General features: G+C 42.6%; 1 long non-coding RNA gene across 2 annotated transcripts; it reads left to right on the top strand.

Moving 5' to 3' along the window:
• The first annotated feature begins 4,648 nt into the window (after positions 1-4,648).
• Positions 4,649-15,057, top strand: LOC148348624 (uncharacterized). 2 transcript variants are annotated; one of them, XR_015847720.1, is made up of 4 exons: positions 4,649-4,733; positions 6,186-6,261; positions 11,083-11,285; positions 14,855-15,057. It is a non-coding gene; the product is annotated as an uncharacterized LOC148348624 (long non-coding RNA). The 2 variants fall into 2 exon arrangements; XR_015847721.1 differs by lacking the exons at positions 11,083-11,285; positions 14,855-15,057 and adding an exon at positions 14,200-14,497.
• The last annotated feature ends 10,032 nt before the right edge of the window (positions 15,058-25,089 follow it).

The raw sequence follows: 25,089 nt of genomic DNA, 5'->3' as shown, positions 1-25,089 counted from the left end.
GTTCTTAACACAGAAATACGTTCGAAATACGTGTTTGTTTTCCTGGGCCCTCAAGATACCATACGTTCTTAATTACTAGCTTCTATTTTTTTCTTACATTTTAAACGCTCTGACTTAAAAACGGTGTGGCTTGTTCTTTTTTTTTTCACACAAGGTGGTTGGTGGAAAGGGTATTGGCATCATATTTGGATATGTGCAGAGCCCTTTCTTCTCTTCTTCCTCGCTGTGGTGCCCATTGGGGCTCTGCAGCCACGCTGCCCATATATATATATATATATATATATATATATATATATATATATATATATATATATATATATATCTCGCATCAACTCGGGCTCCTTCCCTGCCAGAGAGGTAACGTTCCATGTCCCAAAAGCCAGTTTCTGTAGCTGGGGACCCCTCCTTTGGCAGTCCTTATAGACATTTTTGTGATTAAGGGCTATATAAATAAATTTGACTTGACTTGACTTGACTCTTAATCATGGCAAAATGTGTTACTTTCCTGTTCTAGACATTACCCCGCTGATTTATTTTAAATATAAGAAATGGACTTAAACAAGTTCATTTTTATGGCTGTGAAGTTGGAGGCTTTAAATCCGGTGCGCCTCGTACAATGACAAAAAAAGAGATTCGTTCTTGAATTCACATAAGGGACTTGTAATGTAATGTATGTAAATGCAATTATATAGCACTTTTCAAGTCAATGAGGACCTCCCAAAGCGCTTTACAATGTGTTTCACACTTTTACACACTAATTAACTAACCGGTAGCAGCGTCAGCCATGCAAGGTAACTACCTGATATCGGGGGCATTAGGGATTCGGTGTCTTGCCCAGGGACACTTCGACATATAGCACAGAGGAGCCGGGATTCGAACCTGCGACCTGTTGATCCCAAGACTAGCACTTTACCTTCTGAGCAATGCCACCCCAAAACAACACCCGGCGAGACATCGAAATGTCCTTCGCCTTCATCCATCCTCCATTATCTGCACCGCTTATCCTCAGTAGGGTCGCGGGGGTGCTGGAGCCCATCACAGCTATCTTCGGGCAGTGGGCAGGGGACACCCTGAACTGGTTGCCAGCCAGTCGCAGGGCACACAGGGACAGACAACTCCCTCGCTCATACACACCTAGGGACAATTTGGACCGGCCAATTAACCTGACATGTATGTTTTTGGAATGTGGGAGGAAACCGGAGCGCCTGGAGGAAACCCTCGCAAGCACGGGGAGAACATGCAAACTCCGCACAGGAAGGTTGGTAGCTGGATTCTAACCCATGACCTCAGAACTGTGCCGCACACGCGCAAACCACTGCGCCGCCGTGCTGCCCTGTACTTTTGATAAGGTGTACCCTGTAGTCCAGAATTGACGGTAACAGGTCAAGTGCATCATGTCCTCTAAGACACGGTAGTGAAAAGCAATTCACCCAATTTCTCTATTCGTTACACAGCTTCTGAAACATCACATAATAGCCGCGGGAGAGAGGAAAGAGCAGATGACACACATGTATATAGCGGGAAGCAGGCGGGAGGAAGGAAAGAGAAAAGATGTAAGCTCATTATCGAGACGAGTTGAAAAAGCGAAAGCATGAGAGAGAAGAAAAGTAAAAGTTAAGCACTTCCTGAAACTTCGGCTTCCTTTTCTTTCCATCTTGAAGAGTTTACCCCCCTCATCGTCATCAGCACCCCCAAACCTCTTACTCTCACTCATTCTCTCTCGTCACTCGCTTTGAGTTAGGGAGGGTAAGGTAATCGTAATGAAATGACCCCGCGAGGCATGATGGCAGCCCTCGCCTGATAAGTTATTCCTGACTGGCTTTTAAGCTGCTGTCAAGCAATTTCCCTTGAAATCTCGCTTTGTTTTTTAGGAATCGTGCACGAGTGTGTGCGTGTCCTCGTGCTGGTATGTCGGTGTGCGCTTTGACACCCCTACTTTTCTCCCATGAGGGGTGCAGATGACAACCTGGAGGTATAGCTTGGCGGATGTGTGCCTCGTGGTGGATGTATGCAGGGTGCAGCGGGAGACATCTCACAGATGACAATCCAGCTAATTGAAATGACAGATTATTCTAATGTGCAGAAAGTCATTAAAAACCCAGCAGTCGTTTTTCTCCCTTTTTTCCTCTTTTTTTTTTGCTGGCTTCCTCTTTCCCTCGCCGTTTGCCTTGCTGAGTCGTTCTGCCTCCAGAGCGTGAGATGGAAAAGCATGTGAACTTTAAGAAGATGTTGGCATCTCATTTCCTTCAAGCTCATGATCAAGACAACCTGACAAGTTAGTGATGTTCACCCAACTTGTATGCTAATTAACACTGCCAAAGCTTTATTGCTAACTCAAATAAATGCATGGAAATAGCCGCACTGGAATATAAGGCGCAAGCTTTTGTTGTATAATTTTCATACATAAGGTGCATGAAATTGAGACTGGGCACATTATACGCTTACAGTATACATTAGTGCAATGATTGATCAGTCAATGAGCCTGTCAGAACCCGGACAGGCGGAGGACCCAGACGCGTAACGTTTTCACATAAGTTTTATTTTACGAGAATGGGGCAGTCATGCGCGTGAACAAACGCCAGTGATTCAGCGATCGCTGGGCGGAAGAAGTGAGACAGAGAAGTCAGGCGCGGGAAAACAGGAAGCCAGAGACAGACGAGATCAAGACTGGTCAGGACAGGCGGGATTGACACCAGGTACAAGATACCCAAGCAAGATACCGGACAGGACGGAACAGACGGGATCGATACTGGATACTGGAGCAAGATACCGGACAGGGCAGGACAGACAGAATCAATACCGGATACTGGATACACGAGCAAGATACCGGACAGGACGAGACAGACGGGATCAATCCCGGATACTGGATACATGAGCAGGATACCGGACAGGGTCAAAATTCATGCCTTGCAAGTGCAGAGGTTCATTGACAGACTGACAAGGAGTGAATGAGAGCACTGAGTTTAGATAGGAGGGAAGCGAATCAGGCAACAAGCAGCAGCTGGCGCCAAACGGGCACTACTGGAATTATTTCAAATTTTATCCACAGGTATACAGTATAAGGTGTACGTGGTTACAAGCGCACTTCCACATTTCTGGTCTACTTGGGTTTTTTATAATCCAGAGAATATGTTAAGTATATTAAATATGTAAGTAGTAGTTTGATTATTTTTTTAAATAATATCTGCAAAGACACAAACAAAAAGGTGCAAAATTAATGATTCCCTGGCTTGGATGTGTGAAAGCATGTTTTTCTATTATTTTCTATAGTCTAGCTTGGAAACATCCGTTTTTGTAGTTTTAAGGGGAAATTGTGTATTCTTTAAAACCTTCTAGTGGTAAAAAAACAAAAACAAAACTTCCTCTCGTAAAAAAATCAATATTGATTTGAATAAAAGGCAATCATGTGTGAATTATTGTTTTGTAATTTGAATTTATTTTTACATAACACGAGGCTCACCTAGCAAAAGCTGACATGATTGTCTGCCATCTTGCTGCTAGACAAAAACAAAAAGCCTGCGAAAGGCTCGGCAAAAAAAAAAAGATAAGAAAAATGGTGTGGATTGGTCACTTTGAGGCTTTGTAGTTTGGATTCTACTTTGTGCCTTGTAGCGCTCATTTCTTGTTGCGCTACATCTAATGGTCAAATATTACAAAAAACTACATTTTATAGCCACTTCTATCATAACATCCATGCAAGCGCTCAAAGTCTAGGAGCTGTCGCAGATGAGCAATTAAGCCAGTGGTCAGCAACAAGTGGCTCTGGAGCCCTATGCGATTTTTGGGCACACCCTAGTGGTTCAATGGCGCTTTTTCAATAATGTTTGATAATGGAAAATTAAATGTTTTCCAATATGGCTGGTTCAACATTTGGGGTTGCCAACCCTGAGATTATCCATCCATCCATCCATTAGCTGCACCGCTTATCCTCAGTAGGGTTGCGGGGGTGCTGGAGCCCATCCCAGCTATCTTTGGGCTGTGGGCAGGGGACACCCTGAACTTGTTGCCATCCAATCGCAGGGCACACAGGGACAGACAACTCGCTCGCTCATTCACACCTAGGGACAATTTGGACCGGCCAATCCACCTGAAATGCATGTCTTTGGAATGTGGGAGGAAATCGGAGTGCTAGGAAGAAACCCACGCAAGCACGGGGAGAACATACAAACTCCGCACAGTAAGGCCGGAAGCTGGATTTGAACCCACGACCTCAGAACACGCGCTAACCACTGCGCCGCCGTGCTATCCTGAGATTAATCCACGCAAAACATGAGTGATATGAATGCATTTCTGGTTTATCCAAATTTTAAAATCATTAAGTTCAGTCCATTTCATTGTCAAACACCGAAATCTGACCTGATGCTCACATTTTATGGATCAGGAATACACAGCAGACAGTCATTCCAGTGAAATTTTGCACTGCCTTACAACCATCTTCCAATTCCATCCACATTTTTTTTCTGGTGTGGCGATATCTGAAAACATTCAGGCGACTGATAGGCAACTGCTTCCAGATTGCCTTGCAACAGATCCAGACGGTTGAAACCGAGCGGGGGGGTAAAAACATTCTTTAAGATTCTACCACCAACTCCGCCTCTATTGACATTCAGCAGAGGTAAATATTTAACAGGCGGCTGTTGAGTGCCGTGTGCAGTACGGCACAGGCCAACCTGCGGTGGAGATATGTATATAGACAAGGCTGTTTTATTAAGAGTTGCTGCAGACATATTAAGGTAAAGTATGCCTGACACCTAGAGAGGAAATTGCCTGTATATGACACTATTCCTCAAGACTGTGGCAGCTCGCCTCAATGCAATTTTGCAAGAGGCGATTGACGGAGAACGACACTCAATGCAGGGGAGGGAATGAGAAAGAAATGAGGAAGTGCGTGGCCGTTCGGGGGGGGACGGGCGGCGAGTGTCGCATGAATGTTGGTGGCACGGCGGGGTGACATGCGAGGTTTGTAATTGCAGTTTGCCATGTGAGGGATTGGGCCAGAGATAGCCGTGTTTACCCGAGGCCGGCTTATGTTTGCTCTGTGTGGGAGTGATTGGGGGGTGAGGCACATTCGGGCTGCGGCTCACGCCTGCGGTATTTGAGAGGAACGCGCAGGTACGCTTTACGCTCAAAAGCAATCAGACATACCTCGTAATCAATTAATTAGTCAATTAGGGATCAGGCTTTACCAATATGCTTGATCTTTCATTTTACCTAGGGAAGATGTTTTTTTCTCATTAAAGCACATGTGTAGAACTCATGGTCATCCCATATCTGTTTATGTGCCCTGCCCGACAATGCTGCAAGGAGCACAAGAGAAAATGAGCCACAATAATTGGACTTTTTAAATATGTCCACTAGATGGCTCCAAAGTCAGGAGCCACTCTCAACCCGTTCCTGACCCTGACCACGTTTTAGCTCTCCTGTCCCGGCTATCAACTTGTTTTTCCGTCCCTGACACCGCCATCGCCCGCTACGGAAGATTCACTTCCGTATTGGCATCACAATCCGATTGCGAGAGCGACTTGCTTCGAGCACCGGATCGTGGGCGCAGACATTCCTCTTTCTTTCAATAAAACTTGTGGTTAACGTTACGCAATTGGGTTCTAATACCGTTCTGGTCGTGACATGAAAACGTTGAATCCAAAAGAGGTTTTTTGTAGTTGAAAAGTGAAAGTTGAATAAAACCTTAATTTTAAGCTACATATTAAAAACATAAATCTATTCTGGGCGGCAGTAGCTCAGGAGGTAGAGCGATCGTCTTGGGATCAAGAGATCCCAATTCGAATCCCGGCTTGTCCGTGTTACATGTCGAAGTGTCCTTGGGTAAGACACTGAACCCCCAATACCCCCAATAAGCAGGTTAGCGCCTTACATGGCTGCACAGATCACGGCCGCTATTGGGAAATGTGAAGCACAATGTAAAAAGCTTTGGGAAGTCATTGACTTGAAAAGCGCTACATAAATGCAGATCATTTCATTTCATTTCATCCTGGAGTGCCGCGGTTAATTTTTGTAAACAATGTTGGCTACGTACGTTGTTATCAATGTCAATGAAGACAATTCTAATTCCAAATTGTGTCTTCCAACAAGCTTTCAAATTTTCAAATTCAACCTAAAACTCTATTTTCTGCATGTTTCACAGTTTGCAGCCCACACTAACTTTTAAAAAATGTATTTCCCTCCAGTTTTTCAAAGATATACTGCCCATATGAAGAATACAGACGCTGCTCTACTTTCAAAAGAGATCCCGTTCGATCGTTCGTAAGTTGAATTTGTTCTTGAGTTGTTTCAGTACTATATTTTGTATGTTTAAGGCTTGTATAAGTAACCTGTATTGTTTTGTACTAAAAAATAAACATTTCATAAAATAATATGCTCTATAAAGATGAATAAAGTGAAGTTTAACATACATTTGGAAGATGAGCTTCAAGAGTTAGGCGCCTTCCTCCTCTATGGTAGAAGGGGGGCGAAAAAAAACGATCCAACCATTTTCTCAACCGCATCAAGCTTTCTTATTCCACTTTCATTTCAAAATAAACGGCTCACCTCTCCTTTACACCAACCATAATGAAAGGATGCCAGAGATTTTAAACAATACAAATGTCAAAGTTCTTAGCGTGCTAGAGATACAGTGCAGTGTGTGTACACACAAACCAGGAAGTAGAAGTCAGATTTCTTCTTCGGGGTGGATGCTGGGTGACCACTAACAGCGCCACATGCCGGTAGTGGCGGAAATAAGCATTACAGTACTGTCCTCTACTCGGAAAAAGGTGCACACAATACAAAATCTAACTTACAGCAATGTCCGGACATCCAGAAAAAACATTCGTATCTACCGTTTTGCGTAACTCGAAAGTTTGTAAGCAGGGGAGCATCTGTAGTGTGGTTTGACAAGACAAAATATTTCAGTTATTAGCTTATTTTCAAGAATTTACTCAGAGCGCCTAAAATCTAATAAAGCACTTGTTGTCATGTCCTGCACGGTTGTCATGGCGCCCAGCTGGCCCCGCCCCTTGACACCGGCTGAGACGCATTGGACTGATTGCTTTTGGAGTACTTAAATGCTCCTTTTGGGACTGCCCATTGCCAGACCATTGCTTTACCTTGTTGAAGACCTGTTCATGCCTGTTTGATCCGAGTAATGCCTATTTTGTAATTTTGATTGCTTTTAAACCTGTTTCTTTTTGTCTTTGGTCCGTTTGTGTGTTGGACAACTTTTATTTCCTAATTAAAGTGACAGATCGTCTACGCATATGAGTTCCGACTTCCTGCTTCCCGGTCCGCTTCCTGACACTTGTATTCAATATTGAAATACATTACGTTGCTGCAAGAGGTATTATTTTTAAAAAAAAAACGCTATTTCGTGCCTAATAAACAAAACAAAAACAATGGTTACGTACCATGTCCCAAAAGGAAGAGGCATATGAAACTATGTGCTACTAGAACGATACTATAAACATGTTTCCTCTTCTACTGACCCCCCAAAACTGTCTTTACAGTCTTCCTTAAAGAAGTTATGGTAATGGATAACCTAACCCTGTCGTTTCTCCCTCAAATAAATTTATATCATACTACTTAATATTGTTTTTTGGAAAGCAAAAGGGTCCTGAAATGATTTTTTTCCCTCCAATTCCAAGATATCCAAGCCAGCTCCAGCACAAACCATGCAATTTCCTTTTCAACGTCTAGAGGTCCCTGTTGTCTACAGTCTTTAGTGCCCATAACACTCAATTTCCTTCCCTGCCTGCTCTTAAAAATCCAGCAATTCACCCAATCACATTGTAATTAAAAAAAGCACAACCTATTTAACCTCAGGAATGTATCCTATAATTCGCCGATATTAACACCATCATCCTAGAGCTTGTAATGTTTGGTGATAAGCGGAATTAAAAGCACTTGCTAATTAATAGGAAGTCTCGCTAATTGAGCGTATGAAAAAGGGGTCGGATTGCTGGTGAGTTCATAGTTTTAAAGAGTTTTATTATCGGCATGGCAAATACAAAATGGACTTATATTTGAGTTTTTCTTTGAAGACTGAAGGAGACTGATCACACGGTACGCTGCCTAGCCTTGCTCAAGTGCAGCATAATAGCTTCAAACATGCAAAACAAGGACTATGCCCACTCTCATATACCGGATTAAATCGTTATGTCATAATTAAAAAAATATACCGTATTTTCCGCACTATAAGGCTCACCGGATTAAAAGACGCACCCCCAAAAATAGTAGTTTATATAAAAAAGGCACCAGACTATAAAGAGCATGGAATGAAAACTACAGCAAGCGTATCAGACCCTAACCCCTGGACCGCTAGGGATACAGATGACACATGAAAAGGCATTAGCTCATCATCACACTATTTTTATTCAAGGTACCAAATGGTTGATGTTATCATTAAGCCGGGCAAGAGAATATTGTCATACTATACAGGTTAGAAATTGTTTGAGTGTCATGATTACTGGGAATCACCTGTGCCCGCTCATTTGGCGCCAACCACCGTGGGTTCTGATTGGCTCCCTGTCACTATTTAGACCCAGTCCTGTCAATCCCCTGTTGTCAGACCATCTGCGAACCTCAGTATACTAGGCAAGCCTTTTTCGACCCTGACTCCCACCTGTCTCGTTTTTGCTCCCATCTGTCTCCGGCTACAACCTGGTTTGATCCTGACCACGTCTGCTCTCCCGTCCAAGTTTACGACCTATTTTGTCCCCGACTACGTCTACTCTCCCGTTCTGGCTTACGACTCGTTTCCGACCCCGACCACGCCTTGCTCTCCCAGTCCCGGCTACGACCAGTTTTTCCGTCCCTGACACCGCCATCACTCGTTACGGGAGATCCACTTCCGTGTTCGGATCGCAATCAGAGTACGAGAGCGACTTGCTTCCCTCGTCCAGCGAACACCGGATCGTGGGCGCAGCCCTTCCTCTTTCTTTGAATAAAACGTGTGGTAAACGCTTTTCAATTGGGTCCTGCTTCCGTTCTGGTCCTGACATGGGGACCACTGAAATGCAGTATTGTATCAGTGACTCACAAAGTCTTATCAAAGTGCACAAGATTCTGAACTGAATAAAGGGAAAGGCATTGTGGGATGTAATTTGGTCATTCTGAACTGAATGAAGATACATTAATTAAGAGAAGTAATTTGTCATCCTGAAAGATAGAAATAAACGCACGTGATCAAAATGTTTGTTGCTTACAATGTTTAGTTTGAGCAGAGGAAAAAGTGAAACAATGTTATACTGATTTTTAATCACTTTCGTTTTTTTTCGTCAAACTCAGGCTGGATCCAGGCTTTATGTTCTCAGGTGGGCTGGATCAAGTAAAACAAATTCCACACCTTTCTAAATTTGTCTGTATATAAGGCGCCACCGGTTTATAAGGCCCATGCATACCTGTCAACCTCCAAGGCTCCATGCCCTTACAAAATGTTGTATTTTCCCTTACAAAATATAAAAAAATCTTACACCATGTTTTTTTTTCATGTAGTTTAACATGTTATATTGTACATGTGTTCCGTTATATCATATATATTTTTAATTAACATTTTGTTGTGAGATACTGAGTTGCTCGACATGAATGAGGTTTATTATAAAAAAAGTTCAAAAATTAAGTAGCTTGGACGTTCACTGTAGTTGGAAAAAATACATGCAAATATAATTAAGTAGATTAATACATTTTCTTATTCAAATTATGAATTCATTTTCTGCATTCAATTATTGTTGGTAATATACTCATTAAAGGGATAACCACAAACCTGTCTTTTTTCATTTTATACTTCCTTTTTTTTTCTTAACTTATTTATACAACAATAATGTTTCGTAATATAATGCATCAAAGCAAGTGAGCCGCTGGAGAGCCGGCTCTCTTTAATGAGTTGAGCCGAAAAAGCCGGTTCTCAAAAAAGAGACGGACTTCCTTTCACTACATAACTACCACATGAAATCCGAGGCGGCAGACGTATGCGCACAGTAGCATTAAACCGCTCGCTTCGTTTGCAACGAAAAAAACGATACCGAGAAAATCATGCATGGACTTACTCCTATGTTCCGGTCCGGAGCCTTCGCTCGAAATTGCTGGTCTACTAGTGATCCCAAGAGCCAAGAAGAGAACCGCTACCATTTAATAATGAATACAAACTGTAGATTTGATCAAACTCAACTGTCAAAAACACAAATAACGACTTGTCTTAGTTCAAAACAGAGAAAAAGATAAACTACTGTTTAAAACATTACCCTGACATGATGATCTTATAGAGCTAACTGAAAATCAGGCCTCTGCTGTGTTTGACCGTAGTCAGGTACAGTCTGACATCTCCAACAAACATTTTAAAGAGGATGTCATAAGTGCCGATTTTTAATTTCCTAGTGTAGGTCACAATTAATCATCCATCATTCATTATCTGCATTGCTTATCCTCAGTAGGGTCGCGGGGGTGCTGGAGCCCATCCCAGTCGTCTTCAGGCAGTGGGCAGGGGACACCCTGAACTGGTTGCCAGCCAGTCCAATGCACACAGAGACAAAGGACTCACTCACACACTGACACCTAGGGATAATTTGGACTCACCAATCAACTTGACATGCATGTTTTTGGAAATGTGGGAGGAAACCGAAATGCCCAGGGGAAAACCCAAGCAAGGAGAACATGCAAACTCCACACCGGATGGCTGCTGTAGCAGGACTTCAACCCTGAAACTGCATCGTGGGGCTGAGCCAACAGGCCAGCCACAGTGCTGCCCATGATTAATCAGAAATTGCTTTAAAAAAATGCACCATTCAAGAAGAAAACGAAAAAAAACGATACCGAGATAGGGGCTACCGCTGCGAACTCGTTTGACATGATTGATTTGCTGTTTCGTGATAGTCGGTGTATACAGGATGATACCCATAATTGACAAATTTGCGTTTTTCCGTCCAGATTTTCTTGTACGTCGTACACGTCTTAAAATGCATAATAAACATACTTTGTACGGCAAAAACATACAGGTTGACAGGTATACCCATATTTAAATTTGGAGACAGTTTGTGGTTTTTGGGTGCGGCTTATAGTCCAGAAAACAATGTCTGTTTTCTTGCAAATTTCCAGAGACATGCATTGTGTTGAGTGGAAGCACTCGACTGCTCCTGACTTGTGATTGGAAAATTCAACCTGAGGACAAAGAGGTGAGGTGACAATGAGGCGGAGCGACACATGGAAGCGCAGAATTGTACGACACTCCTGTGGCTCATGAACGCCACCTATTCCCGCTCAGCAATATATCTGTCACGAGCCTCATCGCCTATCCCAAGGTAGCGTCTTCCATTCATAATAGCCCATTTAGAGTAAATAGCTTCAGATCATCAGCATAGTCGCCATTTGCAAAGATATATAACGGAACGCGCCGGCAACCGAGCTATCAGCAGCGTACTGACTGTTTGTAATCTGTCGGCTATAACGCGTGAGCGATGTGAATGAGCGCTTGTTTCCGAAGATGGCTGAAGGAAAATAAATAGCTCGGGGCTAAAAACAAAATCGCTAAGCTTAGCTTCTGGTTAGACAAAGTTTGCTTTCTGCACATTTTATTACCGTCATGATGTTTACAGATTATCATAATTAAATCTCTAGGCCCGACATTAGCGACAGATTTCCGTCTCCTTATTTTCCTCCACGGGGCCGTTTTAGAGCTTGTCGAGATGGCAACAACTGCATGCAATTTTCTGGGTTTTTTGAGATACTCCTGTTGGGATCTGATGGAAAAGTATACAAAAAATATGAGGCTGCTCAGTTTCAAATCAACATCACTGCGCAATGTGTTTACCATTATTGCATTTGTAGTTTGACCTGCTTCAGTGTATTTCTGACACGTGGTCATGTGACTTCAGGGAAGGGTTTTTTTTTCTACACTATAGCATATGAATAACCTATACTTTTTTGTAGACAATATCTCTGTATTATTTGTAATTGCAACATCCTTTGCCGTCTGGTCATCCTGGAAGGGGGATACCACATGTGCGGCCCCTTCTCAAGGTTTCTTAATTTTCCTCATGTTGGGGTTTTTTGAGTTTTTCCTTGTCCTCATGTTGGTTCCAGATCAGGGTATGGTGTAATAATAGTCTGGAAAAAAAAGTCTGTGTAACAACCTGTGAAGCCCTTTGAGACTCTTTGTGATTAAGGGCTATACAAATAAAAATGACTTGACTTGACTTTTATCTTTTACATATCTAGAATATCACCCAGAGTGACTCAGTCAAAAATGTGAGTGATGCATTTGAACCCAACCTAGAACAGCTTTTTTCCATCTTCGCGACATTGCTAAAATTCGTCCTATGCTGTCTCAGTCGGATACGGAGATTATAATTCATGCATTTGTTACATCCCGGCTCGATTACGTAATAAGCTACTCTCCGGTCTCCCGAAGTCCAAAATCAAGAGCCTGTAGATGGTAGGAAATGCTGCAGCGAGGCTTTTAACTAAGAAAGTTTGATCCCATCCTCAATTTTAGCTAACCTGTATTGGCTCCCTGTTAGCTTAAGATGTGATTTTAAGGTTCTGTTGGTATTACACAAACTCATGCATGGACTTACTCCTATGTTCCAGTCCGGAGCCTTCGCTCTGAAATTGCTGGTCTACTAGTGATCCCAAGAGCAAAGAAGAGAACCGCTACCATTCAATGAATTCAATCTATAGATTTGATCGAACTCAATTGACAAAAACACACTTGTAGTTGTTCAAAACAGAGAAAAAGTTAAAGATCATTTTTATTGTTTAATATCTTGTGCATCCATCCAATATGGTTGGTGTGAAGTGTAAAGAAGAGGCGCGCCAGTTCTTTTAAAATGAAAGTGGAATAAGAAAGTTTGATGCGGTTGAGAAAATGGTTGGATCGCTTTTTTTCGGCCACTTTTTACCACAGAGGAGGATGTCGCCTAACTCTTGAAGCCCATCTTCCAAAAGTAAGTTAAACTTAATTTCATTTATCTTTACAGAGCATATTATTTTAGGAAATGTTTGTTTTTTGGTACAAAACAATACAGCCTTAAACATACGTATATGAACCTTAAACATACATTCCACAAAAAATACGGAAACTTACGAACAAATTCAACTTACGATCGATCGTCCGGAACCTATCTCGTTCGTAAGTAGGGCAACATCTGTATTTTTATTTTTTTTAAAGTAACTCATTCATTAGCTCCTGCTCAGCAGTTTATAGCCTTACACAATTATTGCTCATGGGCTGTATGTCAGCCATACGTTGATTTGTACGTGTTGTGCATTAGCATAATTTCATGCATATTGCATGCCTAAGTATTGCATCTTTTAGTGCCGGTCACATTAAATTGGGGACCGGCATAAAATAGAAGGATTTGTTTTGATAAATTATTCCGTCGCGACAGTCGTTCTAAACGTGTACAAGCCCGATGTAATGCTCAGGAATGATGTGGGCTGTGGATATTTCCCTCTTGTTCTTCATTAGAAATGTAATCAATTATGCCCATGTAGCATTTCAGTGATTACTTTTTAATCAAGAAGCGTAATTAAAATTCAAGCTTTGGGCATGTTTTTGCATTGATATATGGATGAAGTGTACATCTGCAAATTCACACATGTACACGCACCCAGTGTGGTAAAGCTCCGGGCTAAATGTATAATGTCTATAATGGTGATTAGTGACACGGCCGCTCTTCCATTAAAACATATTTTTAAGCTCAACTTTATCATTTTTGGACAAAATCGGTGCTAAAGAACAGTTATTTAATGTACATTGAACAGCGGGATTTTCTGAAGTCAGAAGGAAAAGTCATAAAATGCATCACTTACATGTCCTTAGTGTCCTATTAATATTTATGCTCAGGCTCAACATATTGGAACATGATCCTCGTCTGTCTTTAATTATAACTTGGAAATGTGAGTACGGCGTTTACTTTCGAAGAGATCCTCTTCAGAGACATTATCTCTCCTGTAAGCTTACGAATCCTCTTTTTGGTTCAGTGAGGACTGAAGTTCTTGTCGAATCATATCATTTTATCATCAACTCTCACATAGCTTCATTAGCATCGCCACAGATTCCTGGTTTGGAACTTCAGGGGCATTTACATTTATTGAGTCATAAATCAGCTTTTTAGGTTTATGTTAGGAAGTATTAATGCTTCCGCTTGCTTGGATACCAGCGACCTTGCTGATAAATGCCAAATGTGTCATGATTGCTGATTTACCCCTCAGACCGTTTGCGAACCTATGCTCCCAGCTAGGCAAGCTCCATACCTTCCGACATTTTCCTGCCCTGTATTCTCCTGCCTGATACCTGTTGCCGACCTGTATCTGGACCTGTTTCTGCCCTGCTCTTCCATCCCGACCATCGACCCGTTCCTGCCCTGCTCTCCCGTCCCGGCTACCGAACAGTATCCCTGCTGCCTGCGATTATCCTCGCTCGTCACGGAAGTGCCTCTTCCGCGTTCCTGCTACCTGCTACCCGTGTTCGTCGATCATCGGATCGTGGAAGCAAGAACTGTTCTCTCTCTTTATCAATAAAACTGAGTAAACGAACGCTACTGGGTCCTGTCTCCGTTTCTGGCTTGTGACAAAATGAGCAACTTGTGGTTTCTAAACAACTCCAACTCAACTCAACTACTCAACTCAACAACTCAACTCAACCTCAACCCAATTTAACCCATCGACAAACTGATATTTATTTGTATAGCACTATTCAGACAACAAATTGCAACTCAAAGCACTATAAAACCTTCAACGTACTTAAAGAAAATAAAATCTAACTGTCATGAGCTCTCTCTCTCTAGCCGTAACCAGCACCAATCATCTCCCTCCTCTGCCACTGCACCCTGATCTGTTCCACCTGTCTGTTCTTGTTTACCACCAGATGTTTTGAATTCCCTGCCAGTCGAACTCTGGATTTAAACCCCTGCCTTACAGCCTACCTTTGTCAGATCGTCTGCAAAGCCTACACCCGGAACCTGTTTGTCGGCGCGTCTGACTCTGAACCTGGACTTGTTTGACGCTTCTGCCTTCTCTTCTGCCCCGGTCTTCCAGACTCGTGGTGAGTGATCCTGGACCTCACCTACTCCTTCTACTACCCCCAACGCCACTCAGCTATTGGGGAACACCAAACACACAGACATGGACATTCTCTCCCGTTTCCCCCATCCTTAAATAAACTTTCTTAACTTGACGCGATTTTGGTCCTCGTCCGTCTGATTCGTGACACTAACCTTTTTTTCCCCAACAACCCAGAACGCCATATACACAGACACAAACAATTTTGGAAATACAATTAAATTAGAATAAAAAATAAAAAAAATAGAATAAAAATCTACATTTATGGCACATGTAGTAGTATGTTTCACTTTGCCTCTCTTGAAGGTGACTAGTCAATATGACTGGCATCATCTCTATGTTGTTGGCATAGTATAAACAAATAAAATTGGGTAAAGGTTCACAGTATATTGAACCAATAAAGGGTATATTAATATAGTAGCATAAAACTTTTTCAAAATTAATTAATTTGGTGCATAATGATTCATTATTATGAACGGGATCATAAAAAACAAAAAAAATTAAGAACCATTTGGGAGTCCAGAAGACGCTTTTAGTAAGACGAGCCAAATCTCATCGCTATAATAATCCACCTTAAGCTTGGTGCCCATTTTGCCGGTCAAACAAATAAGACACATAGACTCTAGAGCAGGGGTCTCCAACCTTTTTCAAGCGGGGAGCTACTTTTTGCTACTTATTAGTGCAAAGAGTGCCCTGTTTGATAAACATTTCTAAAAGAATACCTTATCTTGTACTACTTACTTGTTGTTACTATGTTATTACAAGGTTAATTATTGGAAATACAAAAGGGAAAAAGGACAGAAAGAATAAAATGAAAAAAAGTGAAATAGAAAGAGAGAGAAGGAAAAAATAAAGAGTATAAGAGAGAAGGACAGTGAAAGAGAGAGAGAGAGGAGAAAAAGAGAGCAATTAGAGAAAGATAGAGAAAGAGAGAAGGAGGACAAGGGGGAGAGAAAGTGAAGAAGTTAAAGTGAGAAAAAAATGAAGGAAGGAATGAAGGAAAAGACCAGGGTTTGAAGGAAGGGAGAAAGAAAGGAGAGACAAAATGAAAAAAAAGAAAGAAAAAGAGAAATAGAAAGCTAGAGAAGGAAAAAAATAAAGAGCATGAGAGAGAGAGCGAAATAGATTAAAGAGAAAGAAAGAAATAAAGAGAAGAGAGAACGGAGAGGAAGATCTTGGGATCAAGGGATCCCGGTTCGAATACCGGCTCGCCCGTGTTACATGTCGAAGTGTCCTTGGGTAAGACACTGAACCCCTAATACCCCAATAAGCAGGTTAGCGCCTTAGATGGCTGCAAGGCCGCTATTGGGAAATGTGGAGCACATTGTAAAGCGCTTTGGGAAGTCATTGACTTGAAAAGCGCTATATTAATGCAGATCATTTCAAGAGAGGAAGAGAGAAAAAAGAGAAAGAAATAAAGAAAGGAAAGATAAAGAAAAAAGTAGAAAGTGAAAGTTAAAAAAGGGAGAAAGAGGGAGAAAGAGAGAGAGAGAGAGAGAGAGAGAGAGAGAAAGAAAAAGAAGCAGATAAAGTGAGAACAAATGAAGGAAGGAATGAAGGAAAGGACCAGGGTTTGAAGGAACAGAGAAAGAAAGAAAGATTCAGTCAACCACAAAAAAAAACAAAAAAACAAATCTTACTAGAAAATCACAATGACCCGGCACTCTAAGACAATTTTAAGAACAGGTCTGAAGGCGCCTCAGCTGTCCTCAGAAGGGTGCCCGCGGGCACCTGGTTGGAGACCCCTGCTCTGGAGGCACGGAGTCTCTTGCTACAACAACAATGGCATACACTCAATGCGGGGGGAACACACCGGCAAACAGGGAAACAATTTGTTTAATCATAAAGTGCATTTACATAAGGCAACGGCTGCATAAATGAATGCATAATTGAACAGGTTAATGCATAATGTAGCGCTCCCTCGGGACAATAAATAAAGTGCCTTTTGAAAACCTGTGAGACAGGCAGGGGGGGGAGAGCGGGGTGCACCGGGAAGAACCGTACTCGTCGAGCGCTACACAAAACATGTAACGAGAGACCATGCCAAGGCCGCCGTGGTAGTCGAAGGGATGGGGTTGGGGGGCGGGGGTTTATGGCAGGAAATAAATAAGTAAACAGGGTGAAGTCATGCTAAGAGGATTTGGGGACATGCTTGGTTTCCCGCCATAATCTGTCTATTAGCACCAAAGTATTTGCAGCTCTCGTAAGCATGGCGAGGACACTAATAGCAACCGGCTCACAAACAACTTACTCAATATTGCCACATGGGACTCGTGTGATACAACAATGTGCAACATTTCAGAACATAGTATTTTTTCACAAGTAATTAAGGATCTAGTACTAGTATCGTCACATGCCCTGGTGGTTAAGGGTTCCGTGATATGTATGCGCAGTGTATATAGCTGTAGCCTCAGTCAAGTCATGTTTATTTGTATAGCCCTTAATCTCTAAGGCAGGGGTGTCAAGCTCATTTTAACTCAGGGGCCACACGATAGAACAAACATTTTGTCGGGGGCCGGACTAGTAGATTAAAGAGAAAGGAAAAGAGAGATAAAGAAATAAGAGAAAAAGGAAGGGAAAAGAAGAGAGAGGGCGGGACAAAGAAAGAGAGAGAGGAAGAGAGCGTGAGAAACAAAAGAGATCAAAAGAGAAGTCGTGAGAGAGGGGGAAAGAAAGGGAGAGGAAGACAGAAATCCAAAGAGAAATAGAAAGACCGAAGGAGAGAAAAAAAGAAAAGAAAGCGTGAAGGATAGGAAGAGAGGAAGAGAAAAGGGAGAAAAGGAAAAAATGAAGTGAGAGCAAAAGAAGTTAAAAAGACACAGAGAGAGAAAGAGACAAAGAGCAACAAAGGAAGAGAAAAAGAGAGACACAGAGAGTGAAAGAGACAGAGACTGGGAAAAAAGGTGTGGGAGAGAGAGAGAGAGAGAGAGAGAGACAAAGAGACTGTAATGTCCAGCATGGTTGCCATGACAACCAACTGGTCCCGCCCCTTGACACCGGCTAAAACAGATTGTCTTAATTGCGTGTGTGATTCTTAAGGGCGGTTTTGGGACTGCCGGGGGGAGATCATTGCATGGCTCTGTTTTGCTCTGTTCTGTTTTGTTTTGTTTGACTCGAGGAAGACCTGTCATGCCCGTTTGTCTGAGTTAGTTCTTTTAAGCCTGTTTTGTGAGTATTATCTAGTTTGGAATTTCTGATTGCCTGTAAGCCTGTTTTTGTTTTGTCTTTGGTCCCTGCATGTTGGACAACTTTTATTTTCTAAATAAAAGTAACTGATCGTTACGCAAATGAGTTCACCCTTCCTGCCTCCCTGGTCCGGGTTCCGTGACAGAGACAGAGATAGAGAAATAAATACAAGTAGAGTGTCTTTGTGAGAGGCACCTGGCTTTGGCAACATCAAGTTGACATATTTCAACCTGCAGCTTGTTTTTCTCTTGTGCTTCTCTGAGTGTTGTCTCACGGGACGGATTCAATCCCTGAGCGGGCCTGATCTGGCCCGCGGGCCACCCGTTCGACACCTATGCTCTAAGGGCTGCAAACTATTACAGACTATTAACCTAAGGCAAATGATACACATTATCAACATAAAATATAGGTTATTCATATACTATAGAATAGAAGTGTGTTTTAAGCTTAGATTTAAACATTTCCACCGAGGTTGCAGATCGAATTTCAGGCGGAAGAGCATTCCACAGCACCGGGGCCCAGATGGAGAACTCTCTCGAACCTGCGGATCTCTTCTTGGCTCTTGGGATCACTGGTCGACCAGTATTTTAGAGTTTCAGAGTCAAGGCGCAAGAAGTTGAGTGACATCCACTCTTTTATCTCAGTAAGGCAGGCCTCCAAATTTCCACAATTTAGTGTGGCAGATTCCTCCATCGGAAGATATAATTGAGTGTCATCTGCGTAGCAATGGAAACTGATATTATAATTGCGAATAATATCACCTAGTGGAAGCAAGATGAAAAGAAGGGGGCCGAGTACTGAACCCTGCGGAACACCACAGGTAACACTAAAGAGCTCAGATGTCATTTCACCATATTTAACACAGTGCGTCCTATCTGAGAGGTAGGATCTGATACATACATGCATACATACATACCCCCCCACACACATATATAACTAATATTCATATTCATTATCCACAAAGGGTTCACCCAAACAAACTGAGTACACAGACTTACAATTACACTATTTATTTTTGATCGGATAGACCTTGATGATTTGATGATCTGATTGAATGTTTTTTTAAAATAAATGAATAAATAAAATAAATAAATAACATAAAATTCATAAAATACATAAAATAATTAAAACAAATAAATAAGACAAAGCTGCAGTCACTGACACGCTTCATAATTGGACGGTGACAACCTCCTATGTCAAAAACATTGAAAAAAATAATAAGAAAACATTTAATTCCGTCTCCAAAATGTGTTTGTATTTCTTTTTTTTTCCATGTCAAATATTTTACGTCTCATGATATCGTCCCCTTTGTCACGACCAGAATTAACGGTGGACCCAAATGCGTAACGTCTCACACAACACTTTTTTAAGGGAACGGTGGGATCAGGGAGAGAGGAAAAAACAGCAATCTGGTGCTGGCTGGGCAAGTGGAACAGAAAGCCTTCGCGGCCAGTGACAGGTGGCTAGGCGGACAGTTGGGGCTGGAGAGCAGAGCGTGATCATGGATCGGAACAAGCCGGGTAGCCGGGATAGGAGAACAAAGCGTGGTCGTGGATCGGAACAAGAAGGGTAGCCGGGATAGGAGAACGAATCGTGTTGGTGATCGGAAGAAAGTCAGGGAACCAGAGACGATCAGGAAGCCAGGGGCAGGGGATAGATAGCAGGAATCAGGGGAAGGAATCTGGCAGGGAGCCAGGGTCAAAAGTGCTTGCCTTGCATGTGCTGAGGTTCGCTGACAGACTGACCCAGAGTGACCGGAAAGGAATCGCTTAAATAGGGAGAGGGATCATTAGGAAACGAGTGGCAGCTGGGGCTGAAGGAGTGAGCGCAGGTGAGGGCAGTCAGCCAACAACTGACAGGATCGTGACAATTGACAATGTACACAGACATATATGTGTGTTTAATATATGTGCGTTTATACTGTATTTTGTATTGTTTGAAAAAAAAATGCCATTGGGAAGGTTCATGAAGAGTTTTATCTAAGTGGTTTCTTAATTTCGTCACTCTAAGGTTTTTTTGAGTTTTTCCTTGCTTTCATGTAGGTTTTAGATCAGGGGATGGTGTAATGATAGTTTTTAGTTCGTACATCCCTGTGAGACTTCTTGTTATTAAGGGTTACGCATGACTACAGTTACTCAGTTCTTGAGTAGTTTTTTTTCACCAAGTACTTTTTTTGCTTTTAATTAAGTAATTATTTGTATGACTACTTTTTACTTCTACTGGAGTCATATTATATTAAAAGTATTTTTACTCGAGTACCATTGTGAACTACTCTACCCACCTCTGAGTAAAAGCCAGAAAAATTCTTATGCCGATTTAGCTACAGAACAGAATATTCTGTGCGACTTCAAAATGTCTCTCACCATTTGAGAGACACATCTGGCATGGATAGGTAATTAAGTAAAAAGAAATGAAAAATATCCATCCATCCATCCATTGTCTTCCGCTTATCCGAGGTCGGGTCGCGGGGGCAGACGCGTTAAAAGGGGAGCCCAGACGTCCCTATCCGCAGCCACCTCCTCCAGCTGATCCGACGGGACCCCGAGGCTCTCCCAAGCCAGCCGAGAGACATAGTCTCTCCAACGTGTCCTGGGTCGCCCCCGGGGCCTCCTGACGGTGGGACATGCCCGGAACACCTCCCGAGGGAGGCGTCCAGGAGGCATCCTTATTAGATGCCCGAGCCACCTCAACTGGCTCCTTTCAACGCGGAGGAGCAGTGGCTCTACACCGAGTCCCTCCCGGATGACTGAGCTTCTCACCTTATCTATGAGGGAGAACCCAGCCACCCTGCGGAGGAAACTCATTTCGGCCACTTGTATCCGGGATCGTGTTCTTTCGGTCATGACCCAAAGTTCATGACCATAGGTGAGGGTAGGAACGTAGATCGACCGGTAGATCGAGAGCTTTGCCTTTCGGCTCAGCTCCCTCTTCACCACGTCGGACCAGTACATGGGTCCGAATGATGGCAGACGCTGCACCGATCCGTCTGTCGATCTCCTGTTCCATCCTACCCTCACTCGTGAACAAGACCCCAAGATAATTGAACTCCTCCACTTGGGGCAAGACCTCCTCCCCGACTCCGAGGGAGCATACCACCCTTTTCCGACTGAGAACCATGGCCTTGGTCTTGGAGGTGCTGATCCTCATCCCGGCCGCTCCACACTCGGCTTCGAATCGCTCCAGCGAGAGCTGAAGATCACGGCCTGAGGAAGCCAACAGCACCACGTCATCTGCAAAAAGCAGTGACGCAATGCTCAGGCCCCCAAACCGGACTCCATCCCCGCCAAGGCTGCGCCTAGAAATTCTGTCCATAAAAGTTATGAACAGAACCGGTGACAAAGGGCAGCCCTGGCGGAGCCCAACCCTCGCCGGGAACGAATCCGATTTACTGCCGGCAATGCAGACCAGACTCGTGCATACAGGGAAATGAAATGAAAAATTTATTCATATTTATTTATTTGTATAATTTTAGGGTCAATGTATGACAGTAAAACTGTAATCCGGATTCGGTTTATCCAGATCTTTGCGAAATACGGATAAACAGTTTGTGCTGGATTATTTCGTATCTATGCATATTCCAGATTTTATAATCTGGATTTTAGGCTAATCTGGGACAAAATCTAATTGTTCCGATCCATTCCTATAGCATTTTTCCATGTGTATTCCGGACTCGTCTTCCAAGTTGACATGCCGGAAAGGCCTGGATGACGCAACTTTCCCGGAAAGTGCATGGCATCCTTTTGTCCATAGCCAACACATTTATCTATGCCTCTATGTCTTCGTGGGACGTCTTCCTGGTTATCACTGACTCTATATCATTGTCCTTCGATTCAAGTTGTGATTAATCCGTGCAAAACGACACTGAAGGAGACTGCGCTGTAAGGTTCACTGCTTCTACAGGTTGGTGTATGTGTTTTCTTCTATATCTTTGATTTTGTGGCTATTTTTCAGTTTTTTTTTAGGGGGGTTGGTTTTTAACTTGAGCACATATGGTTATTTGTAACTAATTAGTTACTTTATAAGTCACATGCTCCTTTTGTCACGAACCAGGACAGGAAACACGAATGAGAACCCAATCGCGTAACGTTACTCACAATTAACTGGGGGAAGAAGGAATGCGCGCACACTCGATCCAGGGATCGATGGTCGCGGAGATAGAGTGAAATCAGAACTAAGGAGGGGTCAAAATCAAACAGATCGGGCCGAAAACAAAACAGGATCAAAACACAGTCAAAAACGGAGATTAACAGGACTTGGCATATCATACAGAGTTTAGCAGGAGTTTCGCAGACGTTCTGACACCAGGCAACTCGCAAGACTGCGTTTAAGTAGTCCGGCAGCAATCTGTCAACGCGTTTCACATGGTGTTAGTGGGCGGGGCCAATTGGGTGCCGTGGCAACCGTGACACCTTTTGGGTGTCAGTAATCTGGGGGTTAACGTAATTAGTACCACGCCCAACACTGCCCACCAATGGCTCTATGCTAAGCCCCTTTCTGTTTTTTATCTCAAACCATGGCTAAAAGGTCATCTTAAACATTAATACAATAATGTTACCGATTAGACACTTATTTTACACGTCTATTCTAACTTTATTTGTTTTTTTTAAATTAGAAAATGCAATTATAGCAACTAACGGCATATTCATCTGTCCATTTCCTTGTCGTGAGCTACCTGTCAACGCGTGTTTTCCCGCAGTGGTTGACGGTACGAGTTTCGCTAACGTTGCTAGCATCTTGCCGTGTCTGAGCTGTCACTTTAAGCTGCGATGTGTCACACCTGATTATGGCTACGCGTTAGCGTCTTTCGCTCCCGCGCGACGCATGGGAGCGCAATGAGACAGGGGAGTCATCGGCGAAGGTTGGACGGCTGTTGACAGCCCGCGACCTCCAATGACGCCCTCCATTTTGTCAAGCGACGGCTCCGGAAGATTACCTCGGGCGCCATCTTCTTACTCTCTATGCTAATGAAAAAAGAGAGAGACGTAATAAGAAATGAGTGGCAGATAAAAGAAATGACGGGGGGGAATAAGGGCGAAAGAAGGTGGGAAATTGACCAAAAAAGGAACGTTGCGTGTGTGATGGAGTCATTGAAAGAATTCAAAAGGAGGGAAAAAAAAACAGAAGGGAAATGTGTCACACATGGATCGAATAAAAACATACACGAAGAGGGTAACCTAAACACAGGGGGGAGGAAATATCAGACTAATGAAGGTTACCTGCTATCGTTTTAGGATTCCCTTTCAAGGCAAATGAGGCAGCTGCAACATGGTGAATAGGATTCCTGTGTTTGTGTATCGGTGTGTGCATGAAAGGGACAGTAATGAATTCAGGGTGCAGGATACAAAAGAGGACATAGAGAACAGTTGGATTCCAAACAGGGACAACCTTGGCTTTTTTTTGGACGTGCTGTCCTTGTGTCCAGGTATCCGTTTGTATGTTTGCGTGTTTGAACCGAGCTAGCAGTTGGGGCACGCCATTGTAATCAGGGTTGGGTAGGGTTACTTTAACTGGATTACTTTAATTACTTTTGGATTATTCCAGTAACAAATATGCTAATGAAAGACAAAATAAACTAAATATGAATAAAATTACAAAATTTTGTGCAGGCTTGGGGAGTAACGGAATACATGGAACACCAAAAATGATGTTGGCAAGCTGTTTGGATTTATTTTCATTTTGTTTCTGTTCCATTTTATGTTAGTTTCACCGGAGATCAAAGCCAGGAGAGAAAGCTTACCACGTGTCGTGAGTCATCATTTTATTCATATTTAGTTCCTTTTGTCTTTCATTAGCATATTCGATATTGGAGTGATCCAAAAGTAATTGAAAGTAATCCAGTTAAAGTAACCCTACCCAACCCTGATTGTGATCTACTACGCGCAAATTAACTGAAATGTGCCAAAATGTCATCAGCTAAAAGGGGAATTTCATTAGTGGCCTAAAAAGGAACGAGGACACTTTGATGCCTTATTTCCAAATCTCCGAGTTTTTTTTTTTTTTTTTTAATGTTCACTTCTCAATCCTTCTGCTTGCCCTCTTTTTGCATTTTCATCCTGGTTCTCAAAACCTTACACTTCAAGGTTAAATGGCAATGTGGTTTTCATCTGAGTCGTGGAACAGTGGATCAGTGGATCAGTTCTACACCTTCTACAGGCTCCTTGAGGGTCTATGGGAGTTTGGCCATCTGGTCTACTTGTGTTTTGTGGAATTGGAGAAGGCATTCAACCGTGTTACTGTGGGACAGGGTTGGGTAGGGTTACTTCAAATTGATTACTTTCAATTACTTTTGGATTACTCCAATACCAAATATGCCGATAAAAGACAAAAGAAGCTAAATATGAATGAAATTATGACTCACAACACGTGGTAAGCTTTCTTTCCTGGCTTTGATCTCTTTGATCTCCGGCAAAACTTACATAAAATGCGACAGAAACAAAATGAAAATAGATCCAAACAGCTTGCCAACATCATTTTTTATTCCGTTACTCCCCAAGCCTGCACAAAATTTAGTCATTTTATTCATATTTAGTTTATTTTGTCTTTTATTAGCATATTTGGTATTGGAGTAACCCAAAAGTAATTGAAAGTAATCAAGTTAAAGTAACCCTACCCAACCCTGCTGTGGGAACATTTTGGACAGTCTTATCCAGGCTGTACATTCCCTGTATGACCGGTGCCAGATATCGTTCCGCATTGGCGGCATTAAGTTGGATTTGTTTCCAGTGGTAGTTGGACTCCACCAAGGCTGCCCTTTGTCACCGATTCTATTCATAACTTTTATAGACACAATTTCTAGGCACAGCCGAGGCATGGAAGGTGTCCGGTTTGGGTCAGCATTGCATCCCTGATTTTTGC

This window comes from Urocampus carinirostris, chromosome 18 (assembly GCF_059441175.1).
Source record: "Urocampus carinirostris isolate Australia breed hairy pipefish chromosome 18, RoL_Ucar_1.0, whole genome shotgun sequence".
NCBI classification, from domain to species: Eukaryota; Metazoa; Chordata; class Actinopteri; order Syngnathiformes; family Syngnathidae; genus Urocampus; species Urocampus carinirostris.
This window is presented reverse-complemented; position numbering and strand designations above follow the sequence as displayed.